Source organism: Condylura cristata, unplaced genomic scaffold, assembly GCF_000260355.1.
Source record: "Condylura cristata isolate star-nosed mole 26May11 unplaced genomic scaffold, ConCri1.0 scaffold00009, whole genome shotgun sequence".
Taxonomy (NCBI): Eukaryota; Metazoa; Chordata; class Mammalia; order Eulipotyphla; family Talpidae; genus Condylura; species Condylura cristata.
The window spans coordinates 9,664,361-9,683,860 of record NW_004567110.1 but is presented as its reverse complement, the minus strand read 5'-3'; the positions used below and the strand labels follow the sequence as shown (position 1 = coordinate 9,683,860).

The following is a 19,500-nucleotide window of genomic DNA, read 5'->3' as shown; positions in this document are numbered from 1 at the left end:
AAATAAATCTTAAATAAATAAATATAAATCCCCAAATTACATGTTAGTCATTAAAGAAAGTCACTTGCCAATGAACTGTCTCCCCCTTTCCTTCTGTTAGAAACCAGTTAGGTAGTAAATGAAAGTGACATTTCCAGCTTCGTGATTATGCTGCAGCTCAAATAATCAGACTCTTGGTGGCTCTTGAAGAGCCCTCCTTTTTCACTGGCTTCCATTCCTTTTCCACATTCACCTTAAAGTCAACTAACAAGCACCCAGGAGACCTGGGTGGAAGACTGGGCTAGTAACTCTGCTTCCCCATCCGCCCGCCACGCCCTCTCCCTGCCCGGTACCCACCAAAGGCCGAGCACACACTGCATCACCCAACCTCCCTGTTAGTTTCCAGTTTCTCTTCACCTTCCCAGCTCTCATGAAAGGAACCATGGCAACATCAGCCTGTCAACAAACACTGAAAATAAGCACAATGCCTCCCCTCACTCAGAGGGAGACATTGTTTGCATGAGTATGAGTTTTATTTTGCTTTAGCAACAATCATTTAGGGGTGATTTTTGACACCTGATTTTACCTACAGTTGACATTTTCCAGCTGTTCACCAGCCTTGGCTGCTTTCGCTTGCTGTGGGGATCCTGCCTTTATCTGGCCTGGTGCAAATGCTGAGGCCACATGCCATTCGGACCAGTGTGAGGGAGGCTGTGTGGAACTGGGTGGAGGTTCAAGTGTGTGTCTGTTATAAGACCAGTCTGCTGGACATAACTTACACCCCAAACCCGACATCTCCATAAATAAGCCCTGGCAGTTTCATTACAGCCTGGGATACCCCAGCTAACACTGGCAGCTAACTTAACGCCAATCAATCTTTCTAATGCCTTTCATGATTTGGTTTTATTAGAAGTTGGGGCCATCACTCACCCCTTGCCTGCTCGGCCACCATGTTGATTTGTGTCTCCTTCTTGTGTGAGCGAATATGCATCCCAGAAGACTTGCGATTTCCTCAGGAAGACAGTGCTGCTCAGTGCTCCCTATTTATTGCTTAGTATAGAATATATATTATCTTTTATTACATAGCCATCAGAGAGTAAAATCTGGGGAGAGATTTCCATTGGTGTGTAGTGAGCATAATTATAAATTTGGGGATAATGTGAAATATGTCCTTGTTAGAATATTCACCGAGTTATCAAACAGGATTTTCTTCTGGTGACACCAATTAATTCATAGCCCATATGAGGCCCTTAGACTCCCTATCTCCTTATTTCTGCTTTTCAGTCTTTGTACAGCTCTAATTTATGTCCCTGTAGCTACCCAAGTATTGGCCAATTTGAATGAAAAAGAGACTTCTTCTAGCTCTCTGGTAAAACCCCAGCAAAAACAGTGTCATTTGCTTTGTAGGAGCTGAGGTGAATATCCAGGTCCTGAGGGAGACAAAAAAAATAGGGGGAATGAAAAAATATGCTTCCCTGACAGAGAGACCAGCGGCCACTTTATCGGATTCAGCATGATTACTGCAACGTGGCTACCTCAGCCTGCCCCCCACACCTTTCCCTTATTAAAAGAGGGGGTGAGAAAAATTGGTACTTAAGTTAAACCCTTAACCAAGCAGTTTTCCATTATGTAGCTAGCATTAGCTCAGCAGATCTGAATGGTTCATGCTAACCTTAGCCTCAGTGGCCATATTTTCACAGTTGACTTATCCTTGAGTAATTTCGCCGACAAATTACGCTTAGGAAGCTTTTCCTCTAATCTCAGTCATGTATATATAGTTTGCCTCTCTACATTATCCCTGTGCACCTCCTGGATTTTTGTCTTGAAGGCTATAAAAGTCACATAGCCACAGGGGGCTTCAGTGGGTGGACTGACATGGCTTCCCGAGTAGTAGGTGGGGCTCATCTTTGCAGCTCTGTGCCTGCCGCCCACCTTCCCTCTGAGCCTCACCTGTCCCCTCCGTCCCTTGTGTCCTCACGTAGCCAGTTGGGTCCATTGTTCTCACTAGTCTCTTGTCTCTGTCCATCACAAGCACAAATCTTTATTTGCATGCGTTTTTGTATCCTCTGTGACAAAAGTAAAAAACAAAACAAACACACAAGCAACAAAACCCCTTCTAGTCTAGGGGATTGCTTTTTGAACCATAGATTATGATTGTGTGTGTGAGTGTGTGTGTGTGAATGCACCAGGTATGCATGTGTGGCTATCTTGGCATGACGGTGGAGAAATATAATCAGAATCTCTAGTAAAAGAGTGTCGCTTAGATGAACATATTTTATTTTAGCATGGTGATATTTTACAGTTAGAAGACAGAAAAAACCTGTGGTTTGCACAGTGGAGTTAGCGAAGACTCCAAGAAAATTGTGTTTCATGAAACAAATATTACAATGTAATATGACCTTGAAAAAGAAGGAATAATTACCTGCCTTTACATGGGGAGTGGGTCACAGTTCTTTGAAGAAATCAATGCAGTTGTCAATGGAGTCGTGTTCACGCCATTCTTTCAATTTAGCTGTTGCCAAGAACATAGTGGAGACACAAATACTCATCTGTTTAAAATAGAATTGAATGTATTTGTGAATTAAAGGTGCTCCAAGCCCACTGTGGTATTATGTTAAGATTCACTAAAGGGCTTTGTTAGTAAAAATTTCACCTCAGCTCATAGAATATTAAGTTGGATAAAAACTTGGAAATCATATAGCCCAATTCCAGTGGAGCAAATGGAGGTTCTGTCAGAGATAATTTCCTCTGGGATATTTTTTACTGGTAGATTCTAAACTGGATGGTTCTCAGAGAATTATTAAATGATTAGCCTTTCTGCCCCTAACCTCTGTGTTTACTAAACAAGATATTTATTCTTGAACCCTGCCTTTTAACTGAGTCATGCAAATCCAGGGTCCATTGAAAAGGAAATTTATGGGTTTATGAATCTCCATTTGCAGTTCTTGAGAGCATAATGATGACTTCTGATTGAGACATTCCCTGGAGAGACAGCTGAGCTGCCGCTAAAAGCCCTTAGCTATTTACTAGAATAGTCCTTCTCATCAGGCATTAATTCTGAAGAATGCCTTAGCCCCTCAATTGGTGATTTCCATCACTCACGCCATGACTAGCAGTTAATATTCATTAAAAACCCACAGGACACCTAACCTTCCCCTGAATTGGGCAAGGATGACTGTCAAAAAGAGAACTCGACTTGAAGCTCAAAGTTTAAATTGTAAGTTATCTTAATTTTTTTATTCAGTTTAAGCCTACTATTTTAAACCACACATGCACACCTCCTGGGGATAAGAGTATTTCAAACCACAACATTACATTGGTATTTTCTATCCGTATGTATGCCATTCCATGCTGATCCAGTCTACTTTACTTTATTCTGTTTCTATTTTTAAAATACTGGTGAAAATCACTTTTCATTTTCAAAAACAGAAAAATACTGTGCGACTTCAAAACAACAAACAACTATACGATCGACGTCTATTTGTATGTTGCTTTAAAAGAGTGATACTATGAATACTTATGAACAATTGTTGGTATATCAAACTAGGTTTCTTTTATGTGGTTGTTTTGGGTGTGTGGGGGGGGATGTGAATATTTTAATTACAGCTTCGCAGTTTGAAAATCCATGTTTGGAGAAGTCCGAAGCTACACTGGCAAGGGGCAGAAGCTGGTTTAAAACCAAAATCCACTGACATCAGAGGCTATGAAATAGCCTGTTTTTCCTTGCCTTACGCCTGCCTAGATCTCAAGTATCCGTGTGTCCTGAAACAAAAGTGGGTGCTATGGACAATAAAATTGTAACATTTGAAATAAAAACTAACATTGAAAATAAAAAACACTGGGCTCTAAGCTCTCCCTGCTTCTCAGAGGAGTTTCTACTTTGTTGGTCTCCCACTGCAGATGGAGATCTTTAAATTCAGTGGAGAACAGAAGATGAGCTATGCCGGAATCTACCTGGCTGGTGTGTTTTTCTCTAACAGTGGCAGCTTAAAGCAGCTATGAGCCAGAGAAACCATGAAATTGAGATATTTTTAACACCTAAACGTCAATACTCTTGTTTTGTTTTTCATCATTAAAAATACCTCCCACACCAGGGAAGTGCAAGGGATTATGGTGATGGCACACGGGTAACTTGGTGATGGGAAACCTGTGGGGGTTACAACTGAGATGGAAAAAAAAAAATATATACAAAATGATGTAAAAATAAACTGTTCTAAAATTAAAAAAAAAAAATACCTCCCACACCTCCCTGGTGGTGCAACAGGTTAAAGCACAGCACTATGAAGCTATCACAGCCCCTGCAGCACAGAGTTCCATCCCCAGCCAGGGAGCTGACCCACATGGTGTGGCAGACCTCTCCTGACCCGCCCGCTGCTCCCCTCAGCAGTGTACTTTCTCAATCTGCCTGTTCTGCTCCCCACTCTGTCGCTGGTGAATCCTCTCACCAACTCCCCACCCACCCCGGCTTGTACTCCAGTTCTGTATGTATAGATAAATCTTTAAAAAAGTCCCTCCCACATGCTTTTATTTCTCTCTGAAGGTATCTACTGACCAGTGTTTGAGACCCTTTATTCCCATCTGGCTTCGCCTATGACTGACCCTCCTTGGTTTTCATACGCCATATTAAACTCCTGGATGTTCTCTGAACACAATGTACTTAACTATAGCTCCTCTCCTTTGCCCTGCTGTTATCTCTGCCTGGAATATCACCTCTGTCTTCACAGAAGCATTATTTACTCTGGATCCTTCTCTACTAATTCATTTGACTTCAGAGTTCCTTTTTAAGATATGCTGCCATTGTCCATATGCAAATATGTTTTAGAGAATTCCTCTTGTTGTTTTACCATATTGCAATGCTGACTACTGCTAAGAGTCAATAGCTTTTACTTACTTTTCATCCTGCCAAATAGCTGAGTCTATTATTTTTGCCTGCCCAGTGCTCACTCTGCCTCTGTGTACAGACTGCCCTGGGCTCTGACGTGGGATCAACGCCTATGCCACTGACGGTCTTATGTGTGCTAGCTCATGTGTGTGAACATGGTACACACAATGGCAAATTACATTACATGTTAAGGAAAATTAATTGACTCACAAATATAGCTATTCCTCTAAATAACAGGGGCTGAAGCAACGGATACTCATGGTTAGGTGTTTGGAGACGGATCCCACAACTCTTCCTGAAATTTTTCCGATATCACCACAGGGTAATAACTCTAAACCACCTTAACTTGAACATTTTAGCCTAATTGAAAAACACAAATTAGAAGACAAGTCACAGAGGGGGAGACTATATTTACAACCCATATAACCAACCAGGGATTAAGTTCAGAATACATACATAAAATTTGCAAATCAATAAGGAAAAGGAGAACAATGATCCACAAAGAATCTGAACAAGGAGTTTACAAAAGAGGAAACATGAATGATAAATAAGTTTATGAAAATTGTTTGTCTCACTAATTATTAAAGGAAATAAAATCAACACGACCAAGAGCTACCATTTCACACAAGTTGGCAAAAATAACACGTTATAACAGTCCCAAGAGTTGGTAAAGATATTGAGAAATTGAACTTTTCTCATACTCTACAAATGGGACAGAAGCTGATAAAATAGTTATTTGGTATTACTTAGTAGCTTTCAAGGCATATATGCCTTTATACCCAGAGAATCTCTTGCAAATACCCCACCGGAGACATGTTCAAGAATATTCATTGTAGCATTCACTTTAATAATGCAATTTAAAAATAAATACAAGTATATCTGGTGGCAAGTTACTAAATACGTTTATAAATAACTGATACAAATCAGGCAAGACTTCAAATTCACTATCGGTGATTTAAGCACAAAGGAAGTCACTATCAGGTATGAAGTGGCTTAGAGAACATTGGGGGAAACACTGAAGAGACAGACTAGAGATTTCAGGAATGACTTCCACATCATCCTCTATCCAGAATCAAAACTCCCAAAGGATCACTGTCTTCTCTAAGATTAGGATACCTCTGGGTCCACAGTCAACCACCCATGGCCACAATCAGGAAGATGTGCGCAGCAGAAGATGTCTGGTGATTCCAGACCATGCTGCCCCTGCTGGGATGTGCCCCAGAAGAATGGCAGTCCCATACACTGTTTCTTGAAACCCAAAAGCCAGGACCCAGACACCAGACAGTCAGCTGGCATGATACAGAGAAGTCAACCCCTTTCAAGCTTCTTTTTGTCAGCGGAAATGCATTAGGAAAAGAAGTCAGCTCTCATCTTACTCCCTTTTCAAATAAACAAATATTATTTACATAATGGAATATTATACACCAGTGAAAATAAATGAATCACACCTACATGAATAAATAGGGTTGAAACTCAAAATCAAAATGCTGAACAAAAAGGGCAAGTCGTAAAGCAATACAGTGTATTTTTTATCTGTTCAAATATCTAATAAAATAATAAAAACATACAAGTAACTGTTAAAGAGCTGTGACCTTTGGGAGACAAACATATGGAAGAATGAGGGTTACAAAACATCTTTAATTATATCTTTAACATTTTATTAAAACAAATCTGATAGCATATCATAATTTGGTAATGCTGTATTAGGAGGGTAAGTATCTATTACATTATTTGCCAATTCTCTTTATATCATAAGTGCTTTGAAATGTTGGGGGTGGGGGTTGGAATAGAAAATGGGTGGGTCAGACTCAGCCCTCTATTGACATCCTAGAGAGATGCTCTTCCCTTTAAGTACTCTGGACCACCTGTGGCTTCTCATTCCTTCCCTTGTGGTAATTGATTCTTCAGATAACCTTTCAGTTGTCAGCAGAACAAGTTTCTTTTGTTTCTACTCAAAGCACACAAGCTGGTACATCACTGCATTTGATGTGTTACTTTACTATTCATTTGAACGTCAAATGCAATAATGGATGGTAAAGTGCTCTAAAGAACAATATAAATGACTAATGGACGTGCTCTGTTAATCAAAGGGGACTTCAGGACAAATAAATGGGGCTGAGCATGAGGGGGTCTGTTTAAGGACCCCTCAGTGTGACCTTTTGTAGGACACCTGAGCATTGTATGCGAAGCTTTTAGCATCTGACCTAAATTCTCTTTCTGACTACCCTGCCCCCTCCCCTCACCTCGTTTCACCTGCTGCTCATGCACCCTCTCACCTCTGTCTAGTAGACGCTGCCACATCCCTCAAGCTCTAGTCCTCAGTCACATAATTTGTGAGGCTTCCCTACCCTACCGTCCTGGTTCAAGGTACTTCTAGCACATTCATAGCACCACAGACACAGCCCATCTCCCCTCGTACTGGGATCTGTGGACACACCAGGACCGTGTCTTCTTCATCTCCCAGATTCTTCACTGCTTGCACAGAAGTGTTACTCACCTTGTTAGCTCCCTCCCAGCATGCATTCTTCTAGCCAACAAAGATGTCCTTTCCCCTAGCGCATTGGTGCTTTAAGTGTGTCAGGGTTTTCAATAAATAGAGAGGCAGACCAGGGTTAATTCTAGGCCAGTCATTCTCAAGTTGCCATATCTATACTGGGACTCTAGGAGCATGAGATTCCAAGATAAAGGGCACTGTACCTCATCTGGGTATAAACTCCCCACAAAGCACAGATCCCCCACCCTCCATCCCTTGAGCTGCTAGAAAACTGCCATCGTCACCCTCCAGGTGCTTCTGGAGTACTTCCCAGGTGTCTGGGGGGCTGTGTTCCCACAAATGTAGACTTTCTGCACCTGGAACACAGCTGCCGCTGCAATGACATTCACAGCCCCTCTTAGAAGCGAGGAGCAGGGACTCAAGGAGGGAACACCTGGTGTGTGTTTATAAATAGCAGTTTGTCAGTCACAACACTGACAGACGTGGTGTCCGAGGTGCAAAGTTGAAAGTTTTGTCCAGGACCAGACCCCCAGGGAATGGTCGGAACACCGGTCTATCTGTCTCACACTTTTCCAGCCACTTATCTCTGGCGATAAGTCTTGGAAAATTCCACTCCAATCACTTGATTAAATCTCCCTGGAAACTTACCCTAGACTTTTACGATCCAAGGCAAAATGACAGATGACTAAAGGGGAATAGAAATCATCCTTTAATCATCCCCAAGGCCGTAAGATGCACCTAAATGTGTTTCCAGGGGTGGGTGATGGTGCTTCTGCAGGATGGTCTAAAAGCTGCTGAATAATATCAATAACAATAACAATAAACCGTGAAAGCAGGAACCATGCGCGCAGGCTGGGGAGGACTTGGGCATAATCAAAAGTTCCCATTCGATGGTGGCATTAATATTTCACATTGAATTGAATTCCTTATTAGCCCAGACACCCGAAGGTCATTTGGAGACATTTTTTCAGGTTTCAGGCTTGACGATCTGGAGAAGAAACACAGGGGATCCCAAGGTGAGCTAGATGCCATCCTCCAGGTAACCAAATAGGACGACAAGGTAGCGATGACTAGATAATAATTAGCAAGCTCATTACCACCTGCCAGTTCAGAGCAGCATGTTAACCCAGATTCATTTGATTTTCAGTTGCTTTTGGGGAACTTAAAGAAGAGAAACTGGAAATTTTTCTGATAGACCCGCTAATGTTTTGGGGTGTGTGTGTGTGTGACGATCCAGTTGAGAGTTGTTCGGGCAGGAGCTCTGTCTTCATTTTAATTATGGCAAAGGTGAGGGCTAATCTGCTAGGCAGAATTTACTGGGTCCTTCTGGAATAAAGAACCCTCTAGAAGACCGTGGAGGCAGTCAGGAAGATCAGCATGGGTCTGTATTTGGTTTTGAGAAAAATAAAAAAATATTCTTTAATGGCAATGCCAGTGAGGTCACTACACACACAAACACACACATATATATATATTAAAGATTTATTTATGCATACAAAACTGGGGTACAGGCCAGAGGCTCAGGGGTGGTGAGAGGATTCACCAGAGACAGAATGGGGAGCAGAACAGGCAGATCATCGAGGTACACTGCTGAGGGGAGCAGTGGGTGGGTCAGGAGAGGTCTGCCGCGCCATGTGGGTCACCTCTCTGGCGGGCGGGGATCGAACTCATGCTGAAGTGGCTTTAGCTTCTTAGTGCTGTGCTGTAACCTGCTGCGCCACCAGGGAGGGCCTCCACTACACGTATTTAGTTAGCAAGGTAGATGTCTATGCTTGTTTGATTTCACACATGCTGTGATTGCATCTGTGGCATCAGAAGTGGCTACCATCCATCCACCCATGGCAGGTTTGCTGAGCGCTTTACAACAAAGCAGCAAACCCCAAGGAGAAGACTAGGAGAGGGTCACAAAGATGAGCAAGAGGGGCACAGCAATGGGGACATGGGGGAGGGAGAGGCAGGCTAGCGCCGTGTTTTCCAGCAAATGTTCTCCCTATGGACTGGTTTATGTAGTATGAACACACAGACTCTTGAACCAAGCACAACTGGATTCAAATCCTGCTCTGGCTATGTTTTAATTTTTTGTCCTAGAGTAAGTCATTTAACCTCTTTACAACTTGGTTTCCTCCCTTCTAAATGTGAATCCCAAGAACATCCGTATCATGAGGTTCTTCTGAAAAGTCACGCATAAATTCTTGACATAGCACCTCATATATGGCAACCGGAATGCTTATGATGATTGATGTTACAGCAAAAGTTATCCTAAGGCCAAATGAGATTGAAAAGAAAATTCTTTTAAAATATGGGATAGGTTCCTTTACTGTTGAAATTTTCATAGATCCAAATATACGTCATACACAGTATATCTCTGAAGGAAGAAGGGGATAAAGAATACAGTGCATTTTCCCAAAGTATTGAAACACAGATTTAGCCTCCAGGCCTCCCCCTGACACATTGTCATTATGTTTCTCGTTTTTCCTGATGATCTGGTGGGTCACACTTCCGTAAATGCTGTCCTGGGGCAAAGCCAAAGTTGCCATCAGAAGCCAATGAATGGTGTGGGTTTGTGGGTAAGAGAGTGAAGGCAAGAAAAGATGACAATTTCTGAATAAAAAGGGCGCAGGGAGAGGCAGCTAATGTGTCTGCTTATCTGTTTACATGGAGATGGGAGGTCAGGCTTTGACGGTTTGGGATTCTGTGTGTTGGAAAGATGGGAGGATGGTGGAGGCTGGCACTCTTTCTAGCTAAGCTTTGGTCTTTGAACACAACAATACACCTCAAAGCTCTCGCCTCTTATTTCAGTCCGGATGCTTCTATCCCATTTCCTGCCTCCCAGGAACGGAGTCAGTAATAACATTCATTTGTTCACTCGGTCGTTCATTTACTCACAGGTTCATTCCGTATGTAAATACATGTATCACTCAACAACTATTCTGTACAGTCTACCATGGCACAGGTATCATATTAGCTTTCAAAGACACAGAAATTATAAGAGAATACACAATCCTGGTCTTTGAGAAAGAAATGAATTGCATACTACCAAGGGAAAAACTCCATAGGAAACGCTTTTAGCAAAATCTGGTTTTGTCTGTAATAAAAGTAAATAAAATATGCTTTGGGTGCATCATTTATGCAATGTTAAACATTCATTAAGTCTTTCTTTCCTGGAATTTTGTCATTATCCTCCTTTATTTGCTCCCCTTCTCCCCACCAGGTCTCCTGAACATCTGGGAAGAAGGTTGTTTCCATCTCTGTTCCCTGAATGTTCTCATCACCCCACGTGAACACCCCTACACTCCTACCCTTTGAGGTCTTGGATGGAAACCACCTTGCATGTGACTTTAATTGACTTACAAGATTATACTCTGGAGAGTCAAATCTAACATTACATTTATGTCTCTCGCAGCACACACAAAGTTTTAATGTATTATGATATGATAGAAACATGTTCTCTGACCATTCATCCTTCAAAAGGTGAGGCCTGATTACCCTTCCTTTGATGGTGCAAAGTTGCCCTTTGCAATTTCCTTCTGATGAACAGAGTAAAACAGAAGAGACCGTGTGTAAGATCAGAGAGAGACTCAGTTATCTAAGGCAAGGTGGCTTATTGCTTGGTCTCTTTGGGGCCACATCCCAGGTAGGAAGTCTGGCTTTGTCATAGGGGATATGAGTGGGCTACAGAGGAGTCCATGTGAGGAGAATCCAAGGCCTCCTGCCAACCACCAGCGTTAACTTGCCAGTCACAGGAGGGGGCCACATAGGTAGGGTCTCCCACTCCACTCACACTTTCAGATGACAGCAGTCTGTCTGACAGCTTGCCTGCTGCCACAGGGAAACGTCTAAGCCAGACTACTTGGCTAAGTCATTCCTGGATTATGCCCTCTATTGAGATAGTAAATACCATTTTTAAGCCACTAAAATACCAGGTAACTTACTTTATAGCAGTGGATTATCAATAACAATACACATGTAGCCTTGTTCTATGAAAGAAAGAAAAAGTTTCTTAGAACACCAGTGGCAATCATATTGCTGAATCTTGTAGATATTTTGTCATTTTCCTTGTATTTTCAGTCATACTCAACACAGAACTTGAGAATATCTTCTCTTTTTAATTATTTTATAAAATTCAAATGTTTCATAAATTCCATTCTCCAGCCCTCCCTGATAGTGCAGCGGGTTAAAGCACAACACTAAGAAGCCGAAGCCACTTCAGCATGAGTTCGATCCCCGCCTGCCCCAGAGGTGACCACATGGCGTGGCAGACCTCTCCTGACCCACCTGCTGCTCCCCTCAGCAGTGTGCTTCGCCAGTCGGCCTGTTCTGCTCCCCACTCTGTCTCTGGTGAATCTTCTCACCACCCTGCGCCTCTGGCCTGTACCCCAGTTCTGTATTCAGAAATAAATAAATCTTAAAAAAATATATTCCATTCTCCTTTTTACAACTTGCAGCATTATCTTATTCAGATGTGTCTCCGTTGACACATGGCACCAGACACTCATTTTGGTTGTCTAGTAAGCATTCTGTGACTTTGCCATAATTTATTTATCAGTTTTCCTTTGGGACTTTTGGGGGGTTTCCAGTTTCACTCTAACTACTTCACCACCTTGTTCTAAGTGTTTGCAACAGCTCACCACACTTTAGGAATCCTTCTGTGATTTTGATTGTCATTGCATTTCACCTAGAAGTCAACTGGGGAAAATTGACATTGTTACAATAGTGGGTCTAACCACAAGTATGGTTTTCATCTATTTAAAGTTTTAAGATAGGGCCCTCCCTGGTGGCGCAGCAGGTTAAAGCGCAGCACTGAGAATCTAAAGCCGCTTCTGCATGAGTTCAATTCCCGCCTGCCCCGGAGGTGACCCACATGGCGCGGCAGACCTCTCCTGACCCACCCGCTGCTCCCCTCAGCAGTGTACTTTGTCGACCTGCCTGTTCTGTTCCCCACTCTGTCTCTGGTGAGCCTCTGGCCTGTACCCCAGTTCTGTATGCACAAATAAATAAATCTTTAAAAAAAATAATAAAGTTTTAGGATGCACTTTCAACACTTTCGTGAATTTTTCTATAAGGATCTTATAGTTCTTATACTATCAATGGTATTTAAAGTTAATTTTAAGTTTTTATTTCTTTTTTTTAAAGATCTATTTATTTATGCATACAGAACTGGGGTACAGGTCAGAGGTGCAGGGTCGGTGAGAGGATTCACCAGAGATAGAATGGGGAACAGAACAGGCTGACTGATGAAGTTAATTGCTGAGGGGAGCAGCGGGTGGGTCTGGAAAGGACTGCAGTGCCCTGTGGATCACCTGTGGGGCAGGTGGGCATCGAACTCATGTGGAAGTGGCTTTAGCTTCTTAGTGCTGTGCTTTAATCTACTGCGATACCAGTGAGGGCCCAGTTTTTTATTTCTTATGGACAATTACATAGCATCATAATTGATGGATCGTCACGTCAATTATGTTTTCCTTCAACTTGAAGCAATAGAATATTATATTTTCTACTCAGATTATCTTATTGCCTGCTTAACTTGGTGGCTTTATTTTTCACTTTCTGTTCTTTATACTATTTTTTTGTCTAATTGCACATGTGAGCATTTTCATTATAATGTTGAATGGTAGAGGCAGGAGGGTGAATTTGTCTTGGTCCAGAACGATGCCTAATACTTGTCACTTTCTGTATACGTGAGGGGGTTGATTGGTGCCTCATTTCCCTTTATAAAATTTGCTTATGTTATTATTTTTGTAATAATTTCCTTGATGACCAACTCTTCAGCATCTAGCAAAGTTGCCCAATACTGTAGCTGGAATACAGTGAGACTTAAGTAAATAACTATCAAATGAACAAATGGGCATATACTCACGCTTCCCCTGACGTTTCTCTCCCCGTCTTATCCCCCACCTGCAGCTATGGCGGTGAATTTAATACTGAATTAAACACTGCCTACTCTAGAGTCTTCTTAGTTTAGATTAGGACCCCAGACACTTAAGAGATCAAGTGATTTGTTCAAGATTATTCAGACGGAGATCTTTAAGGAGATACGTGATTCTTCTGGAGAGCTTCATTCTTCGGATATCTTGTATGTTTCTCTGAGCTTCTGTCACATGTATGCTCTCTGTTTTTTCTGAGTTTTCATCCTTATTTTTTCCTCCAAGCCACCCCCACCCTCCGCCTCCACCCCTGCCTTCTCACTCATTTCTTTCCTAGTCTTTAGGTCTTGTTGCAAATGTCCCTTCTTCTGGAATCTCCCATGACTCAGAGTGCTCATAAAACCTATATTTTTCCTGTTGTAGCACTTGTTCCATTTTAAGTTATTACTTTTAAAATTAAAACGATCTACCCACACACTGGACTTAAATATGGTGTGCAGAATGTTGCCAACACCAATCCAGCCTTATCCTAGGACTGAGCTGCACATTCAGTGCCCAATAAATAGGCTGGCAAAAAAATGTGCTTTCAATCAGAGAATTTATAGACTTTTCCTTACAAGAAATGCAATGTCCCTGCTTCTGATAGACTGTAACTACTCAAAACTCCTACTGGAGATAAAGGTGGGTCTTGCCTTGTATGGTAAATTTGTTTCTAAAGAAGTAAATTGAATTATTTTTAAATCTTCTGAAAGAGATTGCTATTTAAAGGATCCATTTAGTGGATCTTTTCATAAAGCAAAGAATGAGATGATAAAAGTAACCATTGCTTAGCCTTCTGCAGTGTCAGGCTTTCACGCCTGCAGGGTCTCTGGGCTTGAATGTACCTGGTCTGGTGGGCTGCCCACCAGCAGCTTTTCTTGCTGACCTGGGAGATGAAAGGCAAGGTTTGATCATTAACCTAAGCGTTCTACTTTTACAAAGCTTATCAGATCTTTTAGCCTCTTAATAGAACCTTCGTAATTGGACCTTTCCGCTTGTACGAGCATCTGAGATGCAGACTTTATTCAGTGGAGCCCCTGAGAAATACCAGTGCTCACGCCTGTACAGTAGAAGAGTGACCTGGGGATGAGCTAAAGACAACAAGCTTAAACAGGAGCTAACATGGATGGTCTGCCCTGAAATGCCCGGTCAGAGAAGGGCAGGGCTGGGAGAGAACTTTGAGATTAACTTTTCCAACCCCCTCGGGGTATGGATGGGTAAGCTAAGACTGAGGCATTGAGTGAATTTACCAAGTTCAAACAAGGATTTATTTGTGAGGAGAATGCAGCAGGTCCTTTGACTCTGCCCAGGGCGCTCTCCCTTTATGTGATATTTGCTATTTAGAAGCTGAACACTCCCATTTTCAAATCCCCTAGATGTTGTACAACAGCCTAGTTGAGAACACAAAATATGAAATCACAAAGACTCAGACTTCAGTCTAAGTCCCCTTATTTAATATCTAAGGGAAATTAAGTGATGTAATTTATCCTATTGCTAGGAGCCTCGATTTTCTCATCGGAAAAATGGGGACAGCTATAGCACCTCCCTGTGGATGAGGATGCTCGGGTGAAGCACACGACATCCATGCAGGGGCGCCTGGCATGGGGAAGGTGCTCAGCAGCAGTGAGGATGGTATGGTAGGACAGTGACAAGGACTGTCATTATAAAGACGATGATCTCGCCACACAGTTACTTCCTACCACCTGATAGAGGGGCACACGCCCATCTTCTCTGATTTAACAATTGGCCATAGTGAGCTCTGAACAAGAAATTTAACTTAAAAAATGAACAAATAAGCAGCCTCCCTGGTGGTGCAGGGGTTAATGTATCAGCACTATCAAGCTGTCGCCAGCCACCGCAGCAAGGCACAATTTCAATCCCCTGCCAGGGAGTGACCCACATGGCACAGCTGACTTCTCTACCACCGGCTGCTCCCCTCAGCAGTGTACTTCGTCGATCTGCCTGCTCTGCTCCCCACTCTGTCTCTGGTGAAGCCTCTCACCCTCCCCTGGCTGCCCTCTACACACCTCTGGTACACCCCAGTACTTGTATACACAAATAAATAAATCAAATCTCTTTAAAGTCTGACTTTAATCCAGGGCCTGGTAAGGGTGAGGAACATTCTGTAGCTATCAGAGCTAAGGCTGTTTCTTTTCTGACTTCCTTCCCTTCTTGTGTCTGGCAGCTTTGAGAGGTGTTAGAAAACATGAAACGGGGGCTGGGAGCTTGCGCCTAGTGGGATCCAGGGGAGCAGGTTCCTAGGCCCTCTGGTTCCTCAGGGTACACATCCTGAAGACCACTTTGTTTTTCTCACATAAAATTTCTGCTTCTGACTCGACAATTTTTGAAAGGAAATTTGCCTTTTGGTTATTTCCCTCTAGAACAGCTCTCACAGCTCAGGAAGGGCAGCACCACATTGTGTCCTGACATCTGAGCGGAGCCCATGACACGTGGAAGTGGGTCATAGCTCAGGGCGTGATCAAAGGCGACACTTAGGCCTTGTGGTGCATATCTACTTGGATTTTGGAAAGAGGATGGGGCAGTAACTGACTGGCATGCCGCTGACAATCAGTACAGCCCGGGTGAGCATCATCATCCAGGAGCACCCGGGTCCCCCCGTCATTCTCACCTGACTGAATTCAGTGCTCCGTGCCCTTCCAGCTTTGGTGTCCTTCTGCTTGGATTGCGGCACCTTCTTTTATTCTCTGTTGTTGTTCTTGACTACCCATGGATGTACTCCCAGCTCTCTCATTGAATGTAGATCCTGATGCTCCGCTGAGGCTTGATCCACGACAGAGTGGTTCTCTGTGTGCGAGTTACTCAGACTCTCCACTGTCAGTCACCAAGAGTGTTGTCCTTAAGTCACTCCCCAGGCTACTCTCCCTCCTTCTTTGCAGGTGTCAGAGCTAGTATTTTGCAGGGACTCCAAGGGACAGATAAAGGCTGATTCTCAGTCTGAGGGAATCAGACTATAGGGTACCCACAGACAGCTGGGTTTTTTTTCTTGAGAATTTGCAGAGCGAAATTCTCGCTCTGTTGATTTTTGTTTTGCTTTTGCAAGCAAATATGGTATCGAAAAGTCCTATGGTATTAAAGAGCTTGGGCTGGTGGTGTGTGATCATTTTAAATCAAGTGAAGTTGGTAAGAAGAACAATGATTATGAGAAAAACTACAACAGAGTAGAACTATGTAGGAAGACAGAGGTCATATGAAGGTGAGCACTTCCATTTGTAGATCAGAGGCAGAAACACTGGTTATTGATCGTGAGTATGTAATCCCCTGGATTCCCAGGAAGCAAACTACACACTTTCAGACTCTTTCCATCCTCCCCTTTCCTCCTCTCCTGTTCTCTCCTCTCCACATGTCCTCTGTATTGCCTTCCCTCTTCTCTTTTCCTCTCTCCTTCTTTCCTTCTTTCCTCCCCCCCTGCCCCTTCTCTTGGTTAGCTCATTGACTAGATTTATTTTCCTTAAAAATCATCATAGTCCTTCCAAACCCCAGTGTCACACATGCCCACGGGCCACCTCTGTATAGATGACAACTCCCTTTGACACGTTTGCCACCCTCCTTCATTGCCCAGAAGCCTATACTCACCCCGAAGCACCTGTCCACATGTCCGCCAACCTGCAAAGCAGGGACGGTCATTCCTTCCTCTTGCTTCCATTGCAGCATTACTCTGTATTCCAGTTTTCTGTCATTCCCAGTCTCAGGGAGCTCCACTTGCTCTTTCTGTCTCACTGCAAATTGGAAACCAACCCTCCCCCCTCCCCCCTTTTTTTGCTTCTAGTTCCCATTGGTCAGATTTCATGTGTGTTTGTCCTCTCCTCAGTGAGCTCTTCTTGTCTTATCCATCTTAGTTGAATCATGCCTAGTGCTGAAATTAGCATAACTGAAATGCTCATCACTCATTGAGAAAGAGAGTGTGGCTCTGTGGGGAAATAAGTCACCATAATCTCTACGTTCAAAATTTCATTTTGGAAAATGTTTATATATTTATTAAACTGAAATAAATTCAAGCAGTAAAGGGATAGCTACTACCTACATAAAGAAAACAACCAAAAGACATTTACATGTTCTAAGTGATTTCTTAAAAATAGTAGCAAGATAATAAAGCTCAATGGTCATTTGTATTTACTATATCATTGAAGTCACCAGGAGCAAGAGACATCTGCTTCCTGGTTATTTTTCTGGGATCATCCCACAACCATGTGGTTCTAGTGGTGCCTTCTTGTGACAGTACCTCAGTTGGCTGATATAGTTGGGGTACACATCTTAAAATTGACCAATCAAATTGTTCCTCTGAGAGTATTTTGACTTCCTAAGGAGGGGAAAATACAGATTCTCTTTATGGACAAAATTCGAAGAGGCAAGGTCTCAGAGTCTCCAGCCACCAGATTTGACCTGTATTTTACCTGTGCAGAAGGACAAAGCTAGTTTGAAAAACTAAGATGACTCTACTGTAAGAGAGAAGCAGGAAGGAGAACTGAAGTGGTCTGAGATGCTTCAGTGCTGCCAATTATTCCCACACCAGCTCAGCACAGCCCTTCATGCATTTAAAGGAAGTCGCCTGTCATTGTCCTTTGTGTTCAAGCTAAACGCCACGGAAGTCTGGTCTCCATCACTTGTCACCAAGTCTCCGAAAGGCGGGGGCTAGCTCTCCTGCAGAGAAATGGTGATACCTGATCTCTTTTCCCAGCTGACTCTGCCTGTCACCAACTCAAAAACACTTTTCAGAATGTGAGATAATCACTATTATTGGCAACACATTGCATTTTCAACCTCCACAACTGATCCTTATAAACCATTAGGCTGTGGCAAGAACAGTTTAGGCCCTGCCCTCATGATGTGTGATAACCTGAACCAAATCACTTCCCTTATCTGGACCTGTTTCCTCTGTAAAATGATGTGTGTGGGTCAGCTGCTATCCACTCCAGCTGCAAGTTTTCACTGCCATTACGTAAGTCTGTGAAGACTAACAAACGTTCACAATCTAAACCACGGATTATGAGTGGTCAGGCGTGACACTCTCCAGAGCTGCAGGTATCAGGGAGACACACAAAACAATCTGGGATATTTGCCTTTCAAGCTTTGCAAGCCACTCTTCCAGCCCTTGCCCATTTTGATATACCCATGCCTGGCTCCCAAGAGAGAAGTTTGAAATAAATACAACACTTTCCGGCTAAAAGCATGCTCCTTGAGCAGGGTCTAAAGTGGAGGACGCAAGCTCTGGGAATAATAAAACCAGATGAAACAGCCTTTCTCAGCCCAGCCCATGTGGCCGCAGCATCCTGGTATACCTTGTGACGTTGGTTCTCTCCATCCTGCTCTATCCTTTCTGTGGTTACCAGGGTGACATTTCTGAAACACAAATCCAGTTGCAACTTCATTTCTGCTTAAAATTCTTCAGACTGCGTTTGCCCCCAGGAAATCTCCACACTTCTTAATATGCCTTCAAAGCAACAAGGGCCCCATCACCTCCCGGGCTCTTGCACACCTGGCCCAGAAAGACAAACCGAAGCATTTTCTGTCTATGAAGGTGCTGGATGGGTCCCACCTCTGTGCCTTTGACACTGCCTCCCTCTGTGCTTGTGCCACCCTCTTCCACCCCTCCCCCCGCTCCCTGCCGGCCTGGCAAAGTCCTGGCCACCTTTCATGGTAGCTGAAGCAGCACCTTCCCTTTGGAGGTGGCTCTCACGCCCTCCTCCCATGAGTACTCCCTGCTCTGTTTTCACATTCCCCATGGTTGAGTATTTATTGGCACCTCTGTCTCCTTGCCAGCCTGCCAGCAACTTGAGAGCCTGGTTTATAGTCGTTAGCCAAAAATGCATATTGATAAATAGACATGTCAGCGCTGCAGAGTACACCTAATTGTCTTCTTCTTTACCTGAAAAAGGAGGAGGCTGCACATTAACACACCTCTTGGTTCCCTATTGGAGACTCCTAAAGAAGCAGCAGTCAATGTCTAGGTTTGGCTTGCAGGTCTTGGGGAAAGCCCTGGATGCATGTTTTTTGTTTTGATAAATTGCTGAGGCCAATGACTTTCTGAAAATGAGCGATTTGCCTGAATTAGTAATAACTGCACATCACCTGGTAAAAATCAGAAAGGTTGCAGGAACTTCTGTGCTGTGTTAGCAGAGCAATTCTTAAAAGTAGGATTCATGGAAATCTTAAAGGATGGTGGAAGAGGCACCCTTAGGGTGTGAGTGATTCCAGGTAACATTTCAGAAGATGGTGGCACTTCCATA

General features: G+C 43.2%; 1 long non-coding RNA gene across 1 annotated transcript; it reads left to right on the top strand.

The window, feature by feature from the left end:
• The first annotated feature begins 3,114 nt into the window (after positions 1-3,114).
• LOC105853446 lies at positions 3,115-11,546 on the top strand. Its single transcript, XR_001145294.1, has 3 exons — positions 3,115-3,196; positions 10,567-10,826; positions 11,508-11,546. It is a non-coding gene; the product is annotated as an uncharacterized LOC105853446 (long non-coding RNA).
• Positions 11,547-19,500: the final 7,954 nt, after the last annotated feature.